The sequence below is a fragment of the Lepidochelys olivacea genome, assembly GCF_965140295.1.
Source record: "Lepidochelys olivacea isolate rLepOli2 genome assembly, chromosome: 10".
Classification (NCBI taxonomy): domain Eukaryota; kingdom Metazoa; phylum Chordata; order Testudines; family Cheloniidae; genus Lepidochelys; species Lepidochelys olivacea.
The window spans coordinates 49,559,860-49,580,278 of NC_140420.1; the positions used below are offsets into that span (position 1 = coordinate 49,559,860).

Consider the following 20,419-nt stretch of genomic DNA (forward strand, 5'->3'; position numbering starts at 1 on the left):
GTATTCGAAAAAAGAAAAGGAGGACTTGTGGCACCTTAGAGACTAACCAATTTATTTGAGCATAAGCTTTCGTGAGCTACAGCTCACTTCATAGGATGCATACTGTGCAAAGTGTAAAAGATCTTTTTATACACATAAAGCATGAAAAAATACCTCCTCCCACCCCACTCTCCTGCTGGTAATAGCTTATCTAAAGTGACCACTCTCCTTACAATGTGTATGATAATCAAGGTGGGCCATTTCCAGCACAAATCCAGGGTTTAACAAGAACATCTGAGGGCGGGGGCGGGAGGAAAAAAACAAGGGGAAATAGGTTACCTTGCATAATGACTTAGACCTCCCAGTCTCTATTCAAGCCTAAGTTAATTGTATCCAATTTGCAAATGAATTCCAATTCAACAGTTTCTTGCTGGAGTCTGGATTTGAAGGTTTTTTTGTTGTAATATCGCAACTTTCATGTCTGTAATCGCGTGACCAGAGAGATTGAAGTGTTCTCCGACTGGTTTATGAATGTTAGAATTCTTGACATCTGATTTGTGTCCATTTATTCTTTTACGTAGAGACTGTCCAGTTTGACCAATGTACATGGCAGAGGGGCATTGCTGGCACATGATGGCATATATCACATTGGTGGATGTGCAGGTGAACGAGCCTCTGATAGTGTGGCTGATGTTATTAGGCCCTGTGATGGTGTCCCCTGAATAGATATGTGGGCACAGTTGGCAACGGGCTTTGTTGCAAGGATAGGTTCCTGGGTTAGTGGTTCTGTTGTGTGGTATGTGGTTGCTGGTGAGTATTTGCTTCAGGTTGGGGGGCTGTCTGTAGGCAAGGACTGGCCTGTCTCCCAAGATTTGTGAGAGTGTTGGGTCATCCTTCAGGATAGGTTGTAGATCCTTAATAATGGTTGGGGGGGGGGTTAGTTGGGGGCTGAAGGTGACGGCTAGTGGCGTTCTGTTATTTTCTTTGTTGGGCCTGTCCTGTACTAGGTGACTACTGGGAACTCTTCTGGCTCTATCAATCTGTTTCTTCACTTCTGCAGGTGGGTATTGTAGTTGTAAGAATGCTAGATAGAGATCTTGTAGGTGTTCGTCTCTGTCTGAGGGGTTGGAGCAAATGCGGTTGTATCGCAGAGCTTGGCTGTAGATGATGGATCGTGTGGTGTGGTCAGGGTGAAAGCTGGAGGCATGTAGGTAGGAATAGCGGTCAGTAGGTTTCCGGTATAGGGTGGTGTTTATATGACCATTACTTATTAGCACTGTAGTGTCCAGGAAGTGGATCTCTTGTGCGGACTGGACCAGGCTGAGGTTGATGGTGGGATGGAAATCGTTGAAATCATGGTGGAATTCCTCAAGGGCTTCTTTTCCATGGGTCCAGATGATGAAGATGTCATCAATATAGCGCAAGTGGAGTAGGGGCATTAGGGGACGAGAGCTGAGGAAGCGTTGTTCTAAGTTAGCCATAAAAATGTTGGCATACGGTGGGCCATGCGGGTAACCATAGCAGTGCCGCTGATTTGAAGGTATACATTGTCCCCAAATGTGAAATAGTTATGGGTGAGGACAAAGTCACAAAGTTCAGCCACCAGGTTAGCCATGACATTATCGGGGATACTGTTCCTGATGGCTTTTAGTCCACCTTTATGTGGAATGTTGGTGTAGAGGGCTTCTACATCCATAGTGGCCAGGATGGTATTTTCAGGAAGATCACCGATGGATTGTAGTTTCCTCAGGAAGTCAGTGGTCTCTCGAAGGTAGCTGGGAGTGCTGGTAGCGTAGGGCCTGAGGAGGGAGTCTACATAGCCAGACAATCCTGCTGTCAGGGTGCCAATGCCTGAGATGATGGGGCACCCAGGATTTCCAGGTTTATGGATCTTGGGTAGTAGGTAGAATATCCCAGGTCGGAGTTCCAGGGGTGTGTCTGTGCGGATTTGATCTTGTGCTTTTTTAGGGAGTTTCTTGAACAAATGGTGTAGTTTCTTTTGGTAACTCTCAGTGGAATCAGAGGGTAATGGCTTGTAGAAAGTGGTGTTGGAGAGCTGCCTAGCAGCCTCTTGTTCATATTCCGACCTATTCATGATGACAACAGCACCTCCTTTGTCAGCCTTTTTGATTATGATGTCAGAGTTGTTTCTGAGGCTGTGGATGGCATTGTGTTCTGCACGGCTGAGGTTATGGGGCAAGTGTTGCTGCTTTTCCACAATTTCAGCCCGTGCACGTCGGCGGAAGCACTCTGTGTAGAAGTCCAGTCTGCTGTTTCGACCTTCAGGAGGAGTCCACTTAGAATCCTTGTTTTTGTAGTGTTGGTAGGGATTTCTCTGTGGATTCGTATGTTGTTCAGAGGTATGTTGGAAATATTCCTTGAGTCGGAGACGTCGAAAATAGGATTCTAGGTCACCACAGAACTGTATCATGTTCGTGGCGGTGGAGGGGCAGAAGGAGAGGCCCTGAGAGCCGTCACCTTCAGCCCCCAACTAACCCCCCCCAACGCATTATTAAGGATCTACAACCTATCCTGAAGGATGACCCAACACTCTCACAAATCTTGGGAGACAGGCCAGTCCTTGCCTACAGACAGCCCCCCAACCTGAAGCAAATACTCACCAGCAACCACATACCACACAACAGAACCACTAACCCAGGAACCTATCCTTGCAACAAAGCCCGTTGCCAACTGTGCCCACATATCTATTCAGGGGACACCATCACAGGGCCTAATAACATCAGCCACACTATCAGAGGCTCGTTCACCTGCACATCCACCAATGTGATATATGCCATCATGTGCCAGCAATGCCCCTCTGCCATGTACATTGGTCAAACTGGACAGTCTCTACGTAAAAGAATAAATGGACACAAATCAGATGTCAAGAATTCTAACATTCATAAACCAGTCGGAGAACACTTCAATCTCTCTGGTCACGCGATTACAGACATGAAAGTTGCGATATTACAACAAAAAAACCTTCAAATCCAGACTCCAGCAAGAAACTGTTGAATTGGAATTCATTTGCAAATTGGATACAATTAACTTAGGCTTGAATAGAGACTGGGAGGTCTAAGTCACTATGCAAGGTAACCTATTTCCCCTTGTTTTTTTCCTCCCGCCCCCGCCCTCAGATGTTCTTGTTAAACCCTGGATTTGTGCTGGAAATGGCCCACCTTGATTATCATACACATTGTAAGGAGAGTGGTCACTTTAGATAAGCTATTACCAGCAGGAGTGTGTGTGTGTGTGTGTGTGTGTGGCGGGGTGGGGGGGTGAGAAAACGTGGATTTGTGCTGGAAATGGCCCAACTTGATTCTCATACACATTGTAAGGAGAAAGAAAAGGAGTAATTGTGGCACCTTAGAGATTAACCAATTTATTTGAGCATAAGCTTTCGTGAGCTACAGCTCACTTCATCGGATGCACTTCATCAGATGTCAAGACAGGCTGACTGAAACGTGCACAGCTTAAAGTGCACTTCATTATTTCTCTGTAATCGTCATTGGTGGGGGCAGCTATATCAGCATTATCATCTCACTCTAATAACCTGTTGGTGTGTGGGTGATGGTTGTGTTCATGGTTTCTTAAGTGAGCTCTATATATCTTAGAGTAGGAGAAAATCTCTCTCAAGTGTTGCTCTTTTATGAGAGTTGCTAATAAGGTGCTTGCACCAGAAAGAATGCTATTCTGTAGCATTCAGAGTACTGGCGCTTAGCCTTAGATAGAGAGATACCGTTAGTAACAGTTGCCATGAAAAACCTTCTGCAACAGCTTTGCAGATTGAAGGTGAAATTGAAAAGGTTTTAGACTGATTCCTCAGCTTCAGTGGCGCTTTAGTCATGGTAAGTTTGTGCTGTGTTCCTTGTAATTGTCTGGAGCTTTTTGCTTGTTGGAATGTGAGAAGTATCTGATCATTTCTGTTGTTTGCGCAATCACTTTCAATAGGAATAGCTGAATCAGTTGCTTTTCTCATTGGTGTTACCCTTGTGCATTTGTATGGTATTTAGTGAATACAGTCTTTAAATGCTATGTTGCAACTCTTAGTTGATTAATAGTGTAAACAGCAAGAAGTGGTGCATTTTAAAAATCAAATTACCTAGTATCGACCCTGTTGTTTATTTTACAAGCACTTAACAAGCTTTTCATTGTGTGATGGTGAAAACATTGCAGTCTTTCCCCTTCTCTGTCCTTTGCAGGTGGACTTTACTGCTTATGTTTTATATTATATTCATGAGTGTAAATCAACAGAGCTATTGCTGAATGATAGAGATAACAGCCAACACTGAGATCTTTTGAAGCTAAATTTGCAGATTAAGGAACAATATTGTGTTGAAACATGTTGAAATGGATAACCAACACAATCTGAATGCTCTGTATGGTCTACAAATATGTATGTTCCTATAAAGAGGAGATAATGAAAAATACTAAATAATAATGTTATAAAGCATTCCTCCCCTAGTGCCAGAGCACTCAAGGAGATGCATAAATATAATATCATTCAAATGTCAAATCACAATATAAAGATGAAAAACAAATGGTGCTTACCCAAAAAAGCAGCATAATTTAAAAATGAGAGAAAGGCAGAGGTTTCACATAAGCTTTTTAAAATTTCATTGCCTTTTATTGTTTCTAATGTTGAGCGTTCCTGCAATTGCCAACTTATTGCACAACATAACCTAGCTATGTACAAAGCTGACATCTAAATGTCTCGATATGGAATTGTATATGATGAAATTGTGAACATCTAAACAAAATAAAAATCGGTGGAATATAGAAGAACATTATTTCATCACGAGAATTTGTGCTTTATCTTCAGTGCCAGGCATTTTTTAGGAAGAGGGTTATCAATTCAGCAAACAGCCATTGACATAGTGATATACATGTAATACTTTCTAATTTTTTTTAATTGCACTGGTTATCACAGTTGTTTTGCTCTTTTTTTTTAATTTGGATCAAATTGCTAGGACAAAAAGAGAAGAAAAAAATCTATTAAAAAATAAGAAAATAAGTTCTGGCTTTTATAATTGCAGTGACAGTGTAGACACAAATGGCTGAGTCATGTATGAAAGATTTATTGTGCAAGTGAAATGATCAAAAATAAGTGTCAGGAGATAAGCAACAGAGTGCTGCACTCTCCCAAAAGTCATGATAGTGTTCCATTTTTAGTGCACTTATTATAGAATGGTGGGCATTAGAGTTAGAGCAGCATCACATCAAAGGCAACTTCAAGAGTAGAAGGATCTGTTCTTTTTCAAAAGTAACTAATATACATGAGTATTTGAATCAGTCATTGCAATCAAATGTCAGTCTCCTCAAATATCCATTTTTAATGGTTATCTTAAAAAAAAAAAAGTGTGATGGGAACATCTTCAATTGTCATCCACGTTTTCTATTTTCTTCTTTTTATTGACCACCAGAAATCTACCTTCACTTAATTTCTAATTGGCTATGTATCTGTCTATTTTTAGGGATTTCTAAAGTTACTTCGGTATCTAAAATCAGTGCACTTCAGTTTAAACTACTTGATTTATCTCCCCATGACACTTTGTTCCCCTCATCTTCATCATCCCAGGAAGTATAATATTCCTTTAAGGAGTCGTGATTCCGCATTGTTATACCAATAAATTAAAAACCAGCAGGATCTTATTAAAGGGAAAAAGGCAAAATACCACATTTATTGTGAATACAGAAAGAATCATAGTAAGCAGTTAGTTATAGCTATAACATTCCATTCAATCTCATATTTATTCACACATTCTTTCATACACACACATAGACACACACACAGGTTCTGCAAGGTTGTTATCATAGTTACCAGCCTTAGAGTTGCTCATGCCAAGCCATTGGCCAGGTGGCCTGGACATGAGGAGGGAGCAGGGCCTTGTCAGATGCTCATATGATGCTCCTGGAAGTTGGTTTGCAGAATCAGACCCCAAAGTTCTCACTTTATAGAGTCTGTTTTTATAGGAATTTCTTCCTATGCCAGTCTATGGGAATTGCTTCATCATGCTGTTGCTGAATCAGACAGCAGATAGCACATTCCTGACGGCTCTGTGCTGCTAGATGTTATCTTGTTCTTTGGTTCTCCCATTCTTGAGGCTGTTGGGTGGATTCCAGTCTGCCCTCCGGGGAGTCCTCTGGTTTTTTCCACTTGACACCTTCTTCAGCCGATGGACACTGGATTCTTAGGCTGGCACCTCCCTGATCATTCAGTTATTATCCACACTAAGCATCCATCCACATACATCCTCTATCTCTATTTTAATCACAATTGTTAATACAACAAAAGGGCAGGGAGTCTCTGGGTGCTGTTTCTGTTGTTACAGAGTATTGCTTTGAGTCTCTCTCTGTGTGAATTGCTTTGAGAACAGACTCTGTCTTAGAATGTACTAACGCAATTAGCAGCTTGCAAGTTTCACACATAGAGGGAGAGAAACAGTACCAAAAACCAAGAGACCTCTTAATTAGTAATACCCTGGAATTTAAACTATGGGGAATCAAACTCATTTGTGATTTTAATACAGAACTTCTTTAATATGATCCAACATAATCCCCCTTTTGACACTAAGTTTTATAATCGTCAGTGTCACTTTCTATGTAGCCTATTCAAGAGAAGGTACTGTGAGGCAATTTGAGTTTGTGATTCCAATTCATGCCACATACATGATCCTAGGGATGTATCTTTACTACAAGGTTCTGTGGCAACAGGCACACCCACTTTTGAGGAGTCCATTCGGTACAACCTCTAGTGTCCAATAGCTTCCCTCCCTCCCCAGCCCAGTGGCTTGAGGTCTAGGGTAGCCAGAAGGATCCCATGTGTAATATGGGGAGTGGGTTAACCTTCAATACCTTTGCCTCCAGGGACTGTTGGTGTGCAATTTTGACAACGTCTCCCATTAACGAGTCTGGTTTTACAATACTGGAAATGTATTGCATCCATTCATATTGATAAGTATCAAACAATGATCTCTTTCTTTGTTTTAACAAATGCATCAAACCCTTAATATTTCCCAGTATGACCCAGAACATTTTGTGTTCCAAAGTAGCTAGTGCAAGTATCTGCATTTCAGTGCATCCCATAGCTATGGCTGTGTAGTTTCCTATTTCTAAATTTTTTTTTCTTATGGATAAGCCATGTGGTAGTATTAAGCCATTACCAAAGATTCCATCGGCCTTTTAGGTTACCCAGACCAATTTGGACCAACTCTACATTGGCATGTACTTGTTTTTGTATGAGGCTGTCCTGTAGCTGGGACAGAGAGCTTAATTTATTTTTAAGTACCTGCAGGTCTTCAGTATTTCTTTTTTAAAAACACACAACAGTGCTTACAACAACACAAAACAAAACATAGAACATAAAACTCAATTTCTATTGTGACAGTAGATTCATGGTATTGGTTTGCTCTTCAGCTGGCATCAGCTTTTCCTGATTTTCTGAAAGACAAAAAGAACATGTTTCTACCCCTTTTGGGGTGGCAGATTATTGCTTAAAATATTTCTTTTACAAATACCCTTGCTGATTGCAGGCAAAATGGAGGAATTGCCCCCACATTTTCCTGTTTTTGTTCTATAGGCAGGCCAGGTTTCAATGGCTTCTATCTTTTAAGGGTTATGGGGAAATTATCGCACTGTTTAGTCATTAAATCCCTGAGGTGGGGTACCTCAGTTTCCCTTCTTATACAGCGGACCAAGTTTATAATGTTTTTCCTGCTGTGTTCAGCTTTAAGTTTATTTACAGGTAATAGCTGAAAAGCATCATCACCATACAACCTTAAAGGGTTTTTCCAAAAATCATACACACTATATGTTGTTACAGGGGTACTTATTATCATTAAATTTATTAAAATTATCTTGTTATACCATGCCTTTTATTTAGACAATTTGTTTGCTGACCAGGTATGTCCTTTATCTGCAGCTCCTTGTGCTGCTAGTTCTTTCCTTCCTTTATCATTTAGGTAATTTGCATTTTCACAGACGCTTCCTGCTTTTGGATTTAAAGCCATCAGCAGCTCAGAGACTCTATCTTAAAAGGGACATAATCAGCTTTCACCAGAGTTTTGATTACTTTTAACTTCTGCTTCCAAAACACACAGCAATCTGAAAAAGAAAACCCAACCTATTGTGGCTCCCTTTGGAGCCCTAATAGCATTTTAATTAAGTAGCATGGTATGTTTGCATTTCTTTTGCCCCTTCTACAATATACCCTGCACATGTTCTGGGGCAAATGCACATTCCTTCCATAGTTTAACTTCTATAACATTATCCATGTCAATTTTTACATAAGGTGTAACTATTTCTTTTTTTTTTGCTTACAGAGTTTTCATGTACCTTTATCAAAGTGACAGTCTGATTACTCAGAGCCATTTTAAGACTCAGTGTTTCTAACATTGCTTCTTTTTGTTTTGTGCACCTCACCCCTGCTGTTGCTTCAGAGGGGCACTGTCTTTTTTTAATTTTTTTTTTACTACAACTCTCATCTGTTATTTTGTTACAAAAACAAGCAAACAAAAATCAAACAAACAAAAAGAATCCAGAATTTTTTTTTCTCCTGATTTTGACTGCCCTGCTGCAGCCACAACTTAAAAACATTTTAAATTTTGTAAAGCATTGAGTTACCTTTTAAGGGTTAAATGCCAAATCCCAAAGCCAAACAACACTCATTACCTGTGTCTCGCAAAAAGGTCTGTCAGTTTTGCAACTTTGAATTAAAGAGTCAAATGGATTTTTAGTGGCATTATTTAAAACAAAAACAAAACCAATTGGTCCTTAGAGCTTTACATATTTACACACACACATAGATACATACACATTTTCTTTTCCTTAACAGGGTCCACACTGCTCTGTTGTGTTTTTTTTTTTTTTTTAACATCTTACATTCCCTTTATACATTTGAGGCAGCTAAGTTCCAATAGAACCCCCTTATGTTCTTTTAGCAAATTTGACTAAATTGTCCAGTCAAATTATTTTAATCATAGTTTATTTTTGCCTGGCTAATTTACAGACATTCCTTTGGAAAAGGTCCCATTTTTCCTTCAGAATGGTTGCAAAGAAACCAAGAATCCTCTTTCTCTAACACTTTTTAACATTTTCACAAAGTTTAGCTGCTTAATTCCCTCCAGCCTCTGCAGAGTTAACTTTTTTTTACTCTCTTTTCTCTTTGTAATTATGCCTGGGGGTGCCTTTACCTGCGTCCCTCCAGCATCTGCAGAGTGAACTTTTTCACTCTTTTTGTATTCCTGAAGTGCCTCTTTCACTATTTTCAGCTGGCTTTGGGTATTTGTAGCCAGCACCTTCCAATTGTTAGTCTCTAAGGTGCCACAAGTACTCCTTTTCTTTTTGTGAATACAGACTAACACGGCTGTTACTCTGAAACCTATGATAACAACCTTGCAGAACCTGTGTGTGTGTGTGTGCGCTTGTGTATATGTATGAATGAATGTATGAATAAATAGGAGATTGAATGGAATGTTATAGCTATAACTAACTGCTTACTGTGATTCTTTCTGTATTCACAATAAATGTGGTATTTTGCCCTTTTCCCTTTAATAAGATCCTGCTGTTTTTTAATTTATTGGTATAACAGCATGAGGTCCAATATATATACATATATAGAGACCTACATGGCTTTTGGAGATGGACTGCGAAATATCTGCCCCACTTTAACAATATTTTTAAGGAGTTCTGAAATTCTTTCTGACTTGCTGTTAAAAGTACAAACAAGGCACAGCACCTGCAATTAGCACCAGTCAGTCTGGGAATTATTGGTTCCTAGGGTATTTATGACCAAGCCATCAATCTGTATCTCTTTCTCTTTAAACAGTTTCTTCACTTACATTATTATTTTATTGTGGGTGGTGGCTTTCTGGTCAAGTTCAGAATGGAAAATTGTCAAACCATGGGGTGGGAGTGGGTGGGGAAGTCAAACTGGTTAATTTGAGCTGAAAAAAACGAGCAGACAATCGCAATTACATAAGGAACCTTCCCTAGGCTGGTAATGAGCACATAGTGACTGGTGGTTGTAGGTAGCAGTGATAGTACTCTGAAACCAGTGATATTTCAGTTTCAGATCCTTGGGTGAAAATGACTCTGCCTGTCAAAAGCAAGGAAATATTCAAAGACAAAGACAGAAAGTGGTGTGCCTCTTTGCTTGAAGTTTAATGCAAGTGTGTTGTCTGAAATGCTATAAATTTAGTCTGAGTAAAGGAAAATGTACTGAAATACAAGTTTTTGTTCTCTTTTCAGGGGAGAAAAGAAGGAAAGCTTCTCATTAGAAAGGTAATTATCTTAAAAATGCTACTGTGCAGCTTATTCCATCCTTAAAGGACAAATTTAATTGTTGATACAGGGATCTGTGATAAACACATATTTTGGAAAAACGGTATACAATGTGAAAATAGGGGAAGTCTTGTCTTGTCTGCCCAATTAAGGAATGTTGGAATTTTTTTTTTTTTGCATATTTTTTTAGAAGGAATAATTCTCCCAGGCTTTGTGCTGTTCATTACATAATCTTTATGCTTTTAATAGCTTTAAGCATATGGGAATATTTCTTTCATCGATGTCCTGTGAAACTTGGGATGTTTTGCTGTCTACTTCTATACTTCTGAATTTTGAAGAACTGTATTTCCCAGAGTTCGTGTAAGATACTTTCTAAATATCTGCTGTTCTGAGAAGAAAAGACTGTTTTGTTCCTAGTAGTTTCAGATTTCTAAATAGTTATTTGGAAGTTACTGTACCAAAAGCTTAAAAATTCATGAATAAATGAAGTGGCACAAAAAAATAAAAATTATTTTCAATAATTTTCTTCGCATTTTCATCAACATGCATACTAATTGTGTTTTTGCTCTGATTAGGTGTTTTTTGTCTAATTTATTGCTATTGAATCACAGTTCATGGTATCCTTGACCTGGGAGACAGAGGCTAACGTATAAAATAAGATGGTTGAAATATCCACTGTTCAGTAGCGGATTTAGAGTTAGTGGGCCCTGTGCTTAGCTTCATTTTGGGGCCCCTCCTTGGGGCCAAAAAAAAAAGAACGTTCTCTCCCCCAGCCCCTGTTCTCATTCTTTTTTTCTTCTTCATCCTCCTTCATCATAAGTAATAGGAAGTAAATGAAAATAAAGTGAGGTACCTCGATTGTTTTTGTAGTCTAATTTATTTTTCCACAGACCACTTGAAAATCGTTGAGGGTCTCAGCAGACCACTTAGTGATCTTTCCAAATATTGTTTGTAGAGTTAGCTAACTATTGTAAAGTGCTTTGGATAAGAGTGCTTTAAAAAAAAATGTAAAAAACCATTGGGGTATAGGGTCTGGCCAGGACTTAGGGTGGGGTGGGGGGGCTCAGGGCTGGGGGTGCAGGGTCTGGGAGGAAGTTAGGGTTCAGGAGCAGACTGGGGGTTGGAGTGCAGGGTCTGGCCAGCAGTTAGGGTGCGGGAGGGGACTCAGAGCTGGGGGAGGGGATTGGAGTGTGGAGCGCTTACTTGGGGGCAGCTCCCGTTTAGTGCGAGGGGTGCAGGTGGGGATGTGGGGTGTGTGTGCAGGAGTCAGGGTGGGCAGGGGGCTAGGGGGTGTGAAGGGGGGCAGGAGTCAGGGCTGGGAGTGTGTGAGGGGGGTAGAGGAGTCAGGGCTGGGAGTGCAGGAGCAGGCTGGGTATTGGGGTGCTGGGGATTGGAGTGCAGGGTCTGGCCAGGAGTTAGGATGCAGGAGGGGTCTCAGGGTTGGGGTGTGGAGCGCTTACCTGGGGAAGCTCCCATTTCGTGCGAGGGGTGCAGGTAGGAATGTGGTGTGCGTGTGCAGGACTCCCGTTTGATGCTCAGGGTGGGGGTGAGGATGTGGGGGGGTGCAGGAGTCAGGGGAGGTTGGGGGTGTGGGCTGGGGTCATGGGGATGCTCCCAGCCCCCTGCCCTGAGCGGCTCACAGAAGGGAGCTGCAGGGGTATGTGTAGGGGGAGTGCGGGGGCCCCGCCTTTACTCTGCCCTGCCCAGATTCCACCCCCTTTCCCAAAGCCCCGCTGCTGCCTCTTCTCTGCCTCCTCCCTCGAGCATGTTGCTCCTCCTGAAGCGACCTGAGCGCGGGCAAACAGCTGTTTGGCGGTGAGGGAAGCACTGGGAGGGAGTGGGAGGGGCGGGAACAGAGCACGCTCAGGGGGAGGGGGGACCTTGGCTGCCAGTGAGTGCGGAGCCCCAGGAGCTGCCCCCAGAGCTGCCTGGCCCTGGGGCCTCCTGTTGTTGGAGGGCCCCATGCCAGGGCACCCCTGTGTTTCACTGTAAATCTGCCTCTGCCAGTGTTATAAGTAAAGCTAAAAACAGGATTTTGGCTGTAAGGCCTTTTTGGGATGTGGGGGAGAGAGGAGTAGGAGGCATAGGCTTCAAAAGAGCTTGTTTCCCTTTTGGTCCATGTGCTGAAAGTCTCATGGGTTGTGAAAGATTGCCTCTGGCTTACTGGATATTTTAGACCAAGACTGTACGACTTCTGTTGATTCTTAGAACTTCAATTATTTTGTCTGTACTTCTAATCACTATTGCAAATATTCTTTACAGTATTTCTTATGTATTGGATTAAATTTGTTGGGATCAGTGTCTGCATAATGATGAAGAGTGTTGAAGTTTCATTGATGGTTAATAAATTACTCTGGAGTATGCATTTTTGGTGTGCACCCTTCTGTTAATTCAGATAGGAGAGGATTTCCAAAATAACTTGGATACATGTTTGTTCTTTATAGAAAATAATGTTTTATTCATTTTTAAAATGCAGCACATTTTCATATTTGTGAAAGGTAACCTGTAATTTTTAATTCTATAGTTGAAGTGGGGCTCTGAGGTTTCAGTATCTTTTGTTGATATTGAAATAGGTGTAGAATGACTAAATATGTCAGAACATTTTTTAAACCTTGATGATCATTCTCAGACCCAAAGATCAACAAGTGTTCCATCTTTCTCAAAATCTACATTTGCGTTAATCTGGAGAAAATAGAATCTGTTTTAACCATTGATTGTAAGGGGAGACTTTTATTACATGGGCTCTTCTACTAATGCAATTGCCTTCATGTGCATTCAAAAGAAAAATGTACTTGAGTTCAAGTACTGTAGTCTTGCATGTATATCTTACTGCAATAGTCTGTTGGAGGCTGCTGTTAATAAGTTTTTCTTTTAATAAATGTTAGTGTTAAAGTTCTGGGCTGAAATCTGTGGTTAATTCTTGTTGTCTGTATAGTAGAATGAAACCATCTTTATCTATAGAGCAATATGGCTCATGAAATGGTAGAGAAAGTCCCCCACAGTGTCTTGCCAGTATGCTTCAAACCTGACCTGAGAGAAGAAGAATAACTTGTGATTAAGGTAATGGGGACTGGGTTCGATTCGTTTTCTGCCACAGACTTCTGGTGTGACCTTAAACAAGTCATTTAATTTCTTTGTGCTTCAATTCAAAACCCCTGCAAAACGGGGTAAAATATTATTTTCTCCCACTGTTTGCCTATGGTCTGTTTAGACTGTAAAATCTTCAGGGCGAGGATTGTCTCTTACAATGTGCACTTACAGTGTCTACCAGAATAAGGCCCCAATGTAAGATGGGGCTTCCAGGTACTGCTGTAATGATAAAAATTACCTGGAGGGACAAATGCTAGGGATGAGACTCCTGCTTCCATGGTCAATTCAGTGCTTTGGAGACTAACAGTTTGGGCTTCTTTTTTTGTTATCCTGTCTAGTGTCTGTCGGTCTGACTTTCACAAATCTATTATAATAGACCACTGCTGCAGGCAGTGTCATTATAATATGAAAATCTGCAGTCTTCATATGATTTTTGGGAGCAAAACAGACAGACTCCCGCATACAATACCCTGAAAAGGAGGATGAGCCAGTACTTAGGACTGTAGCCTGGCACTTGGAAGAGTGAATTTAATCTGCCACAGACTTCCTGAGCGATTTTGGGCAAGTCACTTAGTCTCCCTTGTGCCTTTGTTTCCCATCTGTAAAATGTGGTTAATAGTACTTCCTTATGTCACAGGGGTGTTGGGAGAATAAATACATTAAAAACTGAGATTCTACCGTAATAATGCCAATATAGGTGCATTAAATAGATACCTAGCCTAGTGGAAGATGCAAGTTCAGTTACCATGAGTTCTAGTCCCAGCTCTTTGTCTCTCACAACTTGTATTATGAGCCAAGGTCTGATACCTTGGGAGAAGGAGTGAGTAACTATCATTCACCACTTTCCCAGATAAAATAACTGAGAGCTTGCATAAGGTCACTTCAGGCAAAGCTGGGAATGGGACCTAAGATCTCTGATTACAGTCCTATCCGCTTTGCAACACTGTCTTTTGGAAAGAGTACATTAAATTAGGTACCTGTGTAACCCACCCTAACAAGTGTGGTTCTTTGTCTCATCCTTGAGCAATTAGGCCACATTATAGAGGTTTTTTTTCTCTGCTGCTACTTCCATGCTAAGTGATTTGGTTCATTAGTTCAAGTGGTAAAGGCTTATGTTTTTACATCTTCAGGTGCTAGGTTCAGGCCCCCATATGCCCTAAACAGAAACATTGTTACATTTGGCTGTGCTGCCTACAACCTCTAAGACCACGATCTGCTCCCAGAACCAGGAACAGAACCCATGAATCATGATACCCAGCTATTGCTGTCTCACCAGTACTTGTGTAACCCAGTGGCAAAGTGCGTGTTGTCTCCCCGTGTATGAGCAGGTCTACGCAGAGAATTACAGTATGTTTTCCCACCACTACTTACTCCTATAATGGAAGTATAAGAGGTCGGTGCTGTGGGTCTGAAAGTTGTGGGTTCAAACCCTGCCTGATGAACCCATATGGGGTTGAAAAAATACATGCATAAATGTTAGTGTAAGGACCCTGGAGTAATCTTCTTCCCCTTATCCCATCATCTGAGGTCAGGTCATCATGCAAGCATCCACCCATCTTTGTCTGTCTGTGGGAGCACTAAGGTCCACCTGCTTACAATCATCTTTGATGCAATCCACCCTTTGCTTCCTTGGCTTTCCTCAGAATTTCTTTCCTACCATTGTTTCACGCCAAGCTATCTTCATCAGGTCCTCTTCAATCACCCTTTGTAGCTGTCTAACCACTGAAGTCATGCTTCCTGGATTTTGTGAGCCAGCAAAGACTTTGGAGTAATCATTGGAATTATTTTATGTTGTAAAACATTATATGTGGAAGTGAATTTGAATGTTGTATGTGATGTCATTCCATATTCTTTATGAAAATATGCTTATGATATGAATATGACATAACTGAGATATACTTTATGCAAGATGACTCGTGAGATCATTGGAAAGGTTATGATTTACTGAATGCGATTATCCTATTTGTATGCATGTATCACTTCTATTTCTTAAATTACGAATATTGACTATGTATCTGTATTTCAACTATGCTACTTTGGGTGATGCTCGCTGCCAAAACTTCAGGTACAATAGTGGAAAAGCCAGACAGGGCAGATGGCCCATCAACAAGGATACTGGACTGTAAAAGAGCTTAGTCTTCCTGTGAACCTGTGGGTCAGCTTGTGAAGAATGGCTTCAAGGGCCCTACAGAGTCAGGTGGCCTTGTCACATGATACTAAAACATTACGTGGGACGACTTGTAACTTTCCACTGTAAAAGAAGTGGGGAGAGGGGGTTGTCAAACTAGGAAACAAAGGACTCCTGCCTTATGCAAATTCTATTTAAGGGAGGTAATCCGAGGTGGTCAGTTCTCCCCTGCTACCCAACCCAAGATGACTGCTGGAAACAACTAAGACTGAATAGCGGGAAACAACTAAGACTGAATAGCGGGAAAGAACTGGGTCCAAGCTGGAAGGGCGTCTGGCCTGTGAAGAAGATTATTAGAACCACGTTTAGGGTAAAAACTTGCATGTAACCGGTTTCTTTAGTGTATTAAGCTTAGTTTGCGTGCTCTGTTTTATTTTCTTAGTAATCTGCCTTGTTCTGTCTGCTACCACCTTAACTACTTAAAATACACCTCTTTGAGTTAATAAATTCATTTCTGGTTTATCATATAACCCGGTTTATGTGATTTCTAACATGAGGGGGGCGAGAAATTGTGCATACCCTCTTCCACGTTGAGGGAAGAGGCGAATATAATATATCTTTGGGTCTGTACTCAGGTGGAGGTGGACATCTGAATGCTGGAGCAAGTCCCTTAAGCTGAGTCTTCCTAAAGCTGATCTGCAGCTGGGTGTGGCCCTGCTTGTGGGTGTGTGTTGGAGGAGGTTTTAAAAGCCCAGCTCAGCAAGACAGGTAAAAGGGGGCCCATGCTGGCAGAACAGGTAAACTCAGTGGTATCTCAGCACATCAGGTGACTTCCCAAGAGGTCCAAACCATCACATTGTGCTAATATTTCTCTTACTGATGCCTCTTAAATATTTGTATTTGATGAGAATTGTTCATTTTAATAATAGGGATGTGGCAGATTTCTGGCTCGTCTACACAGTGCAGTAATGTGCACTACAGTGGTGTGATTTCTAAAGTACACTAATGTGTTGTACATGTATTAGTCCATGTAGACCCTGCTGGTGCTCAATAAAACTTCCCTGGTGCGCTTTAAAGTAATGCTGTTTGAAGCGATACTAAGTTTAAGTGCACTAGGGGACCTTAAGTGCACACTTGCAGGGTCTACACTGACCGGTTAATGGGCAACATGTTGTTGAGCTTTAGAAATCCCCCCCCCCCCCCCAGCACACATTATCCCACTGTGTAGACAAGCCCTCAGTGTCCAGCTCTTGAGAGCAGTGTGTTGGAGACTTTTCCTGTAAATCCAGAGTGTGGAAAACCCTTTCAATATCAGCTTCAAAAATGTTAGAACTTGATTTAATGAACATATCTTTCCAGAAAGGAAGCTTCAGTTCCAAACAAGTGTTACTGTAGCACCTTTGCAACTGGATGCTTCCGGGCATTGCTAATGAGCTATGGAGCCTTTCACTTGTATGTCACCGGTTTGAATCCTGCCCAGCTCAACAGTGACTTAAAAGTTGTTTCCATCTAATAGATGTTTGGTATACTCTATTTGAGATAAATTTGGTTTCTTATTTCTAATTCCCATACCACAAACTCATCACCATACTTTCTACTATGTTGTAAGCAGGGACTGTCTTGTACCTATGTGTCTACAAAGTGCCTGGCACAATGGGGCCATGTCTCATTTGAATCCTTCAGTGGAGCTCTTGTAGCAGGGGCCAAAATCATGTTACTCTGTTGTATACCCTTATTATCTCAGACACATTAGGAGTGGGCAGGGAGACTTCAAAAGTCAAAAGATAGTCTAAAAATGTGGTTTAATCTCTGGCCCCAAAAGCACTATTTAAAATATCTCATTATTTTGGTGGGCGAGAGTGGGAAGGGGAGAATCTGCCTCATGATTTTTGAACTTCGGGGGTTGGCAATACAGCCATCAACTAATGTCAAAAAGACTGCATGTTAAGGTGGGCAGTGTATGATAGGATTTCTTCTCATTTGTTCTCACCATGTAAGAAAGGACCTGTGCAGACCTCTCTTTGCGGAAAACTCCTTTCCACTGCTTCATTTAGAGAGGCTATGGCATGTTGCATCTCCATGATTATTTTACCTCACAGCTTCTAATTCTTTCAGCAATATTAACTCTTCAAATGAGCGCTGGAAAACAAATTAAGACTAACATGTAAAGCAACATTTTAGTCTAAGTATTTTTTAAGAGTGGAAAAATACAGAATAGTGTTAAATATCTTCCTAGCTTGAAACATCCCCCCTGATTTTTCCTCTTAATGACAGACTTATTGGAACTTAAATGATACAGGACCAGCATAGCCTCCAATCAGGTAAAGACTTGCAAATGTGCTTAACCTTAAGCATGTGAGAAATCCCATCAAAATCAGACATAACTTCCATGATTAAAATTATGTCAATATATTTTTGCAGGATTGGGGTCTTAGTTTTGCACCTTTAATATGCTGAAAAAAACATGTCATGGATTGTGCTCTGTATTGCTCCTTTATGTTATATCTTCTGCATTATAATTTGTGTTAGGCAGTGTAATATAATTATAATTTTAAAATATTTTTTTAGACATTTGGAATAATTGTTGATGATTATGATAAGGGTGTTAAATAGGGTTGCCAGGTGTCTGGTTTTTCACCGGAATGCCAGGTTGAAAAGGGACCCTGGTGGCTCCGGTCAGCATCCCTGACTGGGCTGTTAAAAGTCTGGTCGGCAGCACAGCAGGGCTAGGGCAGGCTCCCTGGCCGCAGTGCCTCTGCGTGGCTCCCGGAAGTAACCGCATGTTCCCCCTCCAGCTCATATGCGTAGGGGAAGCCAGGGGGCTCCGCACGCTGCTCCCGCCCCAAGCACTGGGTCTGCAGCTTCCATTGGTTGGGAACTGCGGCCAATGGGAGATGCGGGGGCGGTGCTTGCAAACGGGGCAATGCACAGAGCTGCCTGGCCCTGCCTCCACTTAGGAGCCAGAGGGGGGACATGCCACTGCTTTCGGGAGCTGCTTGAGGTAAGCGCCGCTCGGAACCTGCATCTCTGACTCCTTCCCACACCTCAGCCCACTGCCCCAGCCCTGATTTGCCCTCCAAACCCCTCGGTCCCAGCCTGGAGCACCCTCCTATGCCCTGAACCCCTTATCCCCAGCCCCACCCCAGAGTCTGAACCCCAAGCCGGAGCCCTCACACTCTCTGCACCCCAACCCACTGCCTCAGCCTGGAGCCCCCTCCTGCACCCTGAACTCCTCATTTCTGGCCCCACTCCAGAACCAGCACCCACAGTTGGAGCCCTCATTCTCTCCTGCACTCCAACCCCCTGAACCAGCCCGGTGAAAATGAGCGAGTGAATGAGGGTGGGGAGAGTGAGTGACAGAGGAAGACGGGAGGGATGCAGTGAGCAGGGGCAGGGCCTCGGAGAAGGGGTGGGGCAGAGGCGGGGACTTGGAGGACAGGTGGGGCAGGGCAAGGGTGTTTGGATTTGTGCGAGTAGAAAGTTGACAATCCTACTGTTAAATTAGCATTTATTTTGTCCTTGCTCTGCCATGTTTTAATTTTAAATGTGCAGATGCAGTCTACTACAAAAGCACAGTATGTGCATCTTGAGAGGAATATACAGGAGCCCTTGAGCTTGTTGCTTTACCATTAGTTTAGGTCTAGGTTTCTGGAAATGAGACTCAGTAGGCAAAGTTTATATATATGAGGTGTGTGTATAGTGGTGAAGAGAGTAAGCAGTGAACAGACCTATGAGGAGTTTGTAACTGACTTGAGGCCTCCATACATGAAATTCATTAACTGCATGTTAGAGCTTTAGAATGAAAATGTAGTTTTCCATGAGGGATCTGTTCTGGGGTGGTTTTTTTTGTTTTTTTTTTTAAATAGCTTTCTGTTGCTCTTCCCCCCCCCCGCCCAATTAATATTTGCTACAACTGATACCACCACGTTAGCTCCACAGATAGAATCAACAGTGTGGAATGCTGGTGTAGACAAAGTGCTTCTGGTCATTGGTATTTTCACTACGATGTCATTTACACTTACTCTGTGCAGGGTGCAGAACCACGTGAAAGGTGGGTTTTTTTATTTTATTTTATTTTATTTTATTTTATTTTATTTTTTGAAAAAGGATTAGCATAGGTACCATGGAAGTGGTTGAAACATTTACTAGGAAAGCTCATTTAATAATGGACAAAACCTAATAAAGTTAATTGGTGCATTATGAGATGCTTCTTTTGCCATGCAATTTTGGAATGTGCACAATAGAATCCAGCAATCTTAAATATCAATAAAAGTTGTGGGGAGGTGATAGTTGTAACATTAAATGAGGATCTTTCTGCACTGAAGATCTGAAGCAGTCCAGTCTTACTGGCACCTTAGTACTATGATGTCAATTTTGAATCTGTATTAAAGCTTTTGGATTAGCTATTGGATCTTTTAAAATGTTTGACTTTTGCTGGCTAATTTCATTTATTTGACTTCAAACCTATACATGTGTTTTTGAAAATCAATTAGCTGTGCTGTAATCAGTTTCTTAGCAAGCTTTTAGTAGCTGTACAGTAGTGCTGTGATAAGGGGAGACAACTTCATATTTTGGACCCAGAGAGGAGGGAGAGGCATCAGAAAAGTTTGCTAATTTAGCACTGTCTGATCACTGTTCGGTTAACTAAGTTAATATGGCTTGTTTAAAATAAATTCTTTAAAGGACTTTTAAGAAACATTGTCAGACCACCCTTTGGTTTCCAATAGATTTCCTTTGTATAACGGTCTGTAAGTCTCTTCAGTTGACATACCCTATTAAAGAGACCCTGAGCAATCCTTTGTGTTTTTGGGTCAGTGGTTTACAAACACTGTCTGGACCAATGAACTGTGAAATCAATCATTATATCTTACTGACACTGCCTTTGAACTCCTTTATTGATGACAGTAGAAATGTTAGTCTGTCTCTGTTTTCATTTATAAA

The 20,419-nt window shown here is 41.5% G+C and overlaps 1 protein-coding gene across 6 annotated transcripts in view; it reads left to right on the forward strand.

The window, feature by feature from the left end:
- Nucleotides 1-20,419, forward strand: part of PEAK1 (pseudopodium enriched atypical kinase 1) — a gene marked incomplete at its 3' end in the record, with an annotated part of 215,074 nt that overhangs the window by 8,470 nt on the left and 186,185 nt on the right. For 5 of the 6 annotated variants that reach the window (XM_084641715.1, XM_084641721.1, XM_084641714.1 and 2 more), the window contains exon 2: nt 10,228-10,260. The exons of the other annotated variant lie outside the window; for it this stretch is intronic. The remainder of the gene's footprint in view (nt 1-10,227; nt 10,261-20,419) is intronic. 6 annotated transcript variants of the gene reach the window in all.